This window comes from Salvelinus namaycush, chromosome 24, assembly GCF_016432855.1.
Source record: "Salvelinus namaycush isolate Seneca chromosome 24, SaNama_1.0, whole genome shotgun sequence".
NCBI lineage: Eukaryota > Metazoa > Chordata > Actinopteri > Salmoniformes > Salmonidae > Salvelinus > Salvelinus namaycush.
In genome coordinates this window covers 479,952-487,593 of record NC_052330.1, presented here as the reverse complement: position 1 = coordinate 487,593, position 7,642 = coordinate 479,952, and positions in this window count along the sequence as shown.

Sequence of the window (7,642 nt, the reverse complement as noted above, 5' to 3'; positions counted from 1 at the left end):
CAGCTTTATTTGTTTCTAAATACTTGTTTTTTTTTAAAGTTGATACAAAAATTATTAGGCTGTACAAGTGGAATCACATTTTCTGTTTGTCGCTCAAATGGCAAAACAACTGCCAATTAAACGATTTAGGCTACAAAAAGTAAAGACGGACAATATTGAAGATTGCATTTGACAAAGATTTCATATTTTTGTGCCATGTTTAACTTCTGACAATATCATCAATCGAACATCATACATTTAGGTTACAAGCTAATACAAGTGAAGTACCACGATCTACATGGTATATGCAGCGCCGAGTGCAGGAAACTATAGTTTCTCTTAGATTCAAATGACTCTGTTTTTTATGGGCTGTGATTCGTGCGAAATGAGCAGATATGCCTGTTAGATTTGTCTCAAAATAGAACATGTTTAACTATTTTAGGATACAGCAGCAATCCTTATTTCTTCCTTAGTAGAGGGGGAAACTTTATAATTACTGTTAGAACTTCCTTTTTTCAATATTTGTGCAACTTTATCTCGACCTGCAAGTTGCATGGTGACGCAAATCCGTCCCTATGCTCATAATAAACAGAGGAAATCTATTCCCCTCTTAAACGAAAACAAAATTAACTTCAGAGGCAATACTTCACCGGGTAACGAACATAATGGGGGGCTGATTATTATAACAATGACAAATATGTAAGGGTAAATTGTATTTTTTAAGTATTATTGTAAGCAGGATTAGGTCTATACTTTTTTTGTCATTTTATATGGATAATAATATAAAAATAATCACAATCATAATCAGCATAATTATAATAATACAAGTACAATCATATCCATATTGATAATAATGAATAAAGACATGCTTTACTTTTTATAATAATATCAAATCGTTTACTCATGGAATATTGTTGTTGTTTTTTAATCAAACCGAATCTCTAACATGCTTACATTCTCATACACTCCTCTAAAATTGAGAAAGTAGTGTGCGTGTGTGTGTTTGTTTGCCTGCGTGCCTGCATGCGTGCATGTCTGACATGGAGACGAGTTTGTATCGTGCAGGTACACGTTCCCAAATTCCCACGCCACGGATATAGGCCCATGCACTGTTTAAAACCCATTGTCATTACTGCATTCATTAGACTTGATTCATTGCCGGCTGGGTCTATGACCCTGACTGCCTGCTATCGTGGTGTTTTCGGATGACACTTTTCCGGGTTCAAATTAGAAATTAAATGTAGGCTAACGTTTGCCCCCGATCATGCAGTCAAAACAATCCAGGGAAAAGGATGTAGCAGAGGCACAAAGGGTTAGCAGGCCTAAGTTATTTCAGGTGCGGATGAGCCTTCAGAGGGAAGCATTAAAACATGCACACTAAAACATGTCAAGGCACTGGAGTCTTGACACTCAAGAACGTCAGTAAGTCAGTAAAATAGTGCCATTTAATTTAGGAAATTATTTCATAGTGAGTGAATGTCAGGTTTGTCCAGTTGAAAATGAAAGTATGACCCATGTGACAAAGGCCTACAGTTATTGTTTCAGCTCTGATAAAATTGTTTATTTGCCTTTAGTTTTCAATTATATCAATGCAGGTTGGTGTTTAAACACCAATAACATTGTAATAGCTACACATAGTCCATTTAAAAGTGCTTTGTATTATACTTTATCCTGGAAATGTTGATTGAGGCTATCAGAACTTCCTAAGGCAACTGTATAAGCACGTTGAAAAAGAAAATGTCAAACCATGCATGAGTCCCAGTAAACAGTGGCAGATAAAAAAATATATATATAAGTTTGACAGCTACAGCTGACTTCAAGCCCATTGTTGTCAGTTGATTTCTCAGTGTGTATTTTTCAGGAAGCCTTATCCTAGCTCAGGAAGGCTGATTGAGCGCCTCATCTAACAACTCTCTCGGATCAGATTTTGGGAGTCAATTAAATCATTTCCATTACGACACTGAGAATTATTACTCTACTCTGGTAAAACATCGACCCAGGCCAAGATGACTATTTCTGGCAATGTTTGTCTCAGGAAGGAACTGTCGTAGATTTAATGGGACCTGGGCCATTGTACACGGCCTTCTGTATGGCATAGTGCCATTATTTTCAAAGCAAAAAAAAAAAAAAGTTAAGGGAGTTATCCAACTTCAATTGAAAACAGGATTGTCCCGTTTGTAACCCCAAATGTGGCTTTTATTATATGTATTCATAATTTAATCAGTTCTGTTTAATAGGCCCCCATGTTATGAGGGAAATGGGCTCTCCATCACGTGAAAAGGTCTAGATGTTTTTGAGGATTGTTTCAGGGTGTCTGTCCGCCCACTGGTTCAACAAACATCAGTTGTCTGTGTTATGTCTGTGTTGGTCCATATGAGTATTCCCATGACCTCTTTGACAGAGGGTTGGGACACCAGGCTAGCACATAAAATATATCCCTATAGGCCTCAGTAGGCCACATTAGGACACGGACCATATTATCCAGGTTTTGAATCTTAGGAGAGAGTTCTTAATGTATTCCTTTATTTGTGATTGAAACATCACCTAAATGCATCAGGACCCTTTCGGAGACTTAGGCTGTTTGTTTTTGTTGCCGGATATTTGGAGGCTTATTAGTGTTGGTCTGTTGCTAGGGCCAGCCAAGAGGAGAGGAGCTATAGCCCAGCTGCCAATCAGTGGAGACAGGACTCATCACGCAGGAAACATAAAAATCTAAATATCCTTATCTTCCACCACTGATCATGGGAAAATATGGAAACCTCATGGATTTTCCCCTACCCTTCAGGCCAGCAATCACCATCCGGAGAGTTCCACTCATATGGCCATTCAATTTAACTCCACAAACTTCATCACAGGCTATAACAGTGATTGTCTCTGAATATGTCCACCCCAGACAAGTGACTCATAAATGCCCCCTTGTTCCAATCCAAATGGGGAAGTGATCTATATCCCTAGTATATTTAGCTAATGAGTAAGTCACAAACACATTTGATTAAATCCATATATAATGACTTTTCAAAGTTAGTAGGGCTAGTTGTATTTCAACTTACTCCTCCCAATTAAATATAATTGTCTAATGTTTTTCTTTCCCCATCTCTTTGAGAAAAAAGAGAGCAAAACCCTATACTTACCACTCCAACAGAAACATACAGATTTATAATGCCAACAACCAAACCTGAATGTAGCCTAGTCTCCACAGTTATTGTGGTTTTAGGCCATATTAAACTCAAATAAAAATAATTAACCAGAATTAAAATCATCATTAAAATCACATCATTGAAAAGGAAGATCCTGAAAGGCTACAGTGTGGGCGATTTTTTTTTCTTCTTTTCTCCATTTGTGGTCAAATAATTATACTGTTCTCGTACCTTTGCCGCACAGAAGAGTATAGATAAAACATTACGTGGTCATTAGATGGACATTAGGAGTGGTAGACTAACTACACTCGCCTCAGTCTGCCCTGTCGTTTAAACAATCGAAGGACTTATTTAATGGAAGCTTTTAAATATGATGGTGTCCCAGTGTCTGTACATTAACAACCTCTGTGTTTACATAAAAACAGCCCCGTTGCAGATTAAAGTCGCTCCCCTCTTCGCCTCTTGTGACTGGTGCATTTAGGGCCTTCTGATTACTCGCTGGGTCAATGTACACAGGGTTAAATCACATTTGCTGAGTACTCCGGGGTTACAGCGCTAAATAAGAGAGGAGACTAATGGAAACGTAAAAGGTCATCATAACAAACCATTACTTCTTTTCCTCTCCCAGTGTCCTGGCAGGCATCCCATGAGGCCGAGAAGATTCGAGGAACAGTGCGCACTCTGTGTAATGACGCCCATGTGACCGATGGCCCAGGTCACTTGGCAACCCCGTGGGCCAAAAAAACTAAAGTTATAGGCTCTCTTTAAGTATTGTCTGCGACTGTGTGCTAGAGTGATCAATTTTGCATGTATTTAGCGCAACCCTTCACCATTGAGGTAAAGCAGAGCCTCTCTAAGGGCCGAGGCGATAGATCTGTAACAATGTCACACACTGTAAAATTGTTGTAATAACAAGCCGCTGTGGAAACAATTGCGAGGGGGTGCTGCAGCACCCTTAGCACCTCTACTTCCCAGAGTTGGCCTACTAGAGCTGAATAACGTTCAATAGGCCTAGAATATTACACAGCCTTATTTTAACTTCTGAAAAGTATTGTTATAGTCCACATCAGCCATAATGTTCTCTACCTGATTTATGGCCGTTAACAAAACAATTAAATCAAGGTTATGATCGGGCGTGTTCTTGCAGAGCGACATTTCACACCCCAAGTATCATCTTGATGGATTCCAGTTTTGTCAACGCTCCAGAGCTGTCCAAACAGACCGTGTTTTATTACCTCTCCCTGAAAGTACAGCTGTCAAAATTACGAATGTATAGGACTTGTCATTAAACCAGAAACATCGTCTTAGCAATGCCAAAATGAGACAATAACATACATTGAACAGTCATAATAGTTATTATATTTAATTTCCCGAGTCTTCATCGCGAATCTGGGTAGTATGTGGGAATACTATGCGTCAAGATCTATTTCAATGCCTTGTCATTGAATTGATTTGACATAAATCAAAATGTACACCATCGAATATATAAAGTAGCCTAACAAAAATATGAATAGTCTTATTCATTTTGAGAGCAAGACAAGTTCACATTTTTGTTATAGGCCACAGGCCTATATATTATCCTAACGTTTTGTAAATATCATATCCATCTTTGGGTGGCAATAATATTTTCTCTAATAAATCCGTATTCCTTGTCTTTGTGCAGTTTTCATTATGGACACCTGGACAGCCACAATTAGCCTACAGCACTTCCTCCCCCAGGACAACAATGCACTTTCACTTATAAAGATCACACCCCAAGGAGCACAGGTCCCGAGGCATCCATATACATGTGGTTAAAAAATACACCAATAATAGCTTTTCCACACTATCCCAAGCGCCCTATTTCATGTACAGTTTTAATGTAGGCTAATGCATTTAAAAATATATATTTCATCATGTCAGCCTAAAGGTCATCAGATAATAGACAATACAGATACAGTAGCCTCATTTTTTTTATGATGAAATTAAGTTACTTTGGAAGCACGTGAAGCTATTTGGCTATTTGTCTGTCATGCCAACTATAGTTGCTTGTGAATATCAGTAGCCTAATTGTATTTATTCCTGCTAAATCATTAATTAATAACTGAAGGTGATTATATTGTTATTACGTTTGTCTATTGCTTATCTCGACAGGCTACTGTTAATAAAGAAGGGTTATTAAATGTAGCCTTATCAAGTTGTTGGCTACCCAGGGCTTTTGGGTGCAATTTACCTATCAAGCGATTTCAGGCACACACACACATTTACAAAATGATATTAGCTAACAAACCCTTTGTTGTAGACATTGCCTTTATTAAAATGTATAAGGTGCAGTGTTGCTGTGTAGGACTAGCTTACCTGGTCATGATAGGATTTCTACATTCTATTTCTACATTCTTCAGACTGGCCTACATTACCAGTTAAGCTGCTCATTTCATCACAGCTCCTCTCCTTAATCAAACACCATACTATTGATTCACCAATCAGGTTACAGTTGGCCTAGTCTGGGTACCAGTCTTTTTTATGTAACATTCCACTGAAATCTTTGGCATATAACAGGAGTGATAAGGAGTGGAATGCAATAACTGAAAAGAGACGGCAACCGGGCTACAGTTGGCCTTTAAATGATAGGCTATATTCTAACGTCATTCTTAAAATCGGATACATTTTTTCGACTGTCGTTTTATGTGATCAGAGATTCTAGTCCTCGTGCAGGTCCTTATTTGGGGTCCTTATTATAGCCAAATAAACTCTCAATACACAGGTCAACTTTAACAAAATGCTGTCATCTAGTGGTGGTTCTTAGAAACAACCTGCCATTTTAAACAAATGGAAATGATAATTTGAGCTAAATAGACTGTGTTTACACAGGCAGACCAATTCTGATGTATTTTTCAGATCAGCTCTGAAAAGTATCTGATGTGAAAAGATCTGATGTGATTGGTCAAAAGACCAATTTGTGGAAAAAAATATCAGAATTTGGGCTGCAGGTTAGAGCATTGGGTCAGTAACTGTCGTTCTGGCCCTGAACAAGGCAGTTAACCCACTGTTCCTAGGCTGTCATTGTAAATAAGACTTTGTTCTTAACTGACTTGCCTAGTAAAATAAAAATCGGGCTGCCTGTGTAGACAGAGACATACAGTCTCGGCATTATCGTAAGCCTATGCTATGAGCGACTAGAATATTGCAGATAAAAAACAGAAAACATTAAAAAATGTCTGTCAGATGCTCATGGCGATGTATTAACATCTGTTGACCTCGGATCAGTTATGTGCAGGGGCGTAACTTTGGTTTTAGAAGTGTGGGGGACACACTTTTTGATTGATTTATTTTTTGTCAGATAAACACTCCAAACAGCCTACCCGACCGCTCGGAGGTGCCCGCATGATCCTAAAGCACACCGTTAGTTTGTATCACATTCCACTGATAAAACTGGGGGGACAAAAATGCAATTTCAGAATGTGGGAGAGACATGTCCACCCCGTCCCCAGTGAAAGTTGCGTCCCTGGTTATGTGCAGAAAAACATTATATTTTTGTCTTAACCATCAATGCGCTTCCCAACAATGTCTCAATTCGGATTACACGTTGGTCGGTGCTATCCGCAATCCTTTGGACTTCTCAACTCTGACGTTTAATTTAAAATGGTTAATGTAAGGGTTATGGTTAGGGTAGTGGATAAGGTTAGGGTTTAGGGTAGGGACGTCCCAAGGATCCCACATAGCACTAACCATTAAGGTTGGATCCCGGTTAGCACTAACTATTACTACACATTGGGCTATATTTAGTGCATTGAGTGTGAGACAGCTTCGGGGAGGTGACCCGGGTTTTTCTCCTAAAATGTCGATGTAGATCATCAAATCCAGGCACGTTGAGCGTATTGTGGACAAAGCGCTTCTCCAATGAAACCAGCGCTGTTCAATTCTGGTCCTGGATGGCCGAAACACTTCTGAGTTTTGTTTCTACTTGGTAGTTAATTGCACTCACCTGAATCAGTCGCTGATTAGAAGGAGAGGATGAAAACCAGAAGTGTTTTGGCCCTCCAGGACCAATATTGAACAGCCCTGGCCTAAACTAATGCACAACAGGCTTGTCAAGTGTGAATAATTTACAGCAGGTGGGATTTATCCCGTTTCTTATCCCAATAAGCAATCTATTTGTCTTTCCTCATAGCACAAGTTCAGCTGTGGAAAGAATGTTAAAGATCCAGCTGTCCACATGACAGTCTGCTAAGGAAAGAAACTGGCCCGTAGAGACTCACTTTGGATTCAGTTTCAATGTTTCATTTAAATGGCAAGGTTTAAAGAGGTAGCCCATGCTATTTCTTTTGTAAGGCATGCATGTATGTATAGCTTTTTGCATGTATAGGCGTATTTCACTTTTCAGAATCGCCCATCATAATAACATTAGTCTTCTATTCTTAAGATTAAAACTTTGAGCTTGAATGACCAGACACACAGTGGAGTACATGGTTTCCAGAACTTACAGATCAAACTTATCTTGGATTGTGTTGAAACCATATCCATTTTTACTAGACTGCCACATCGTA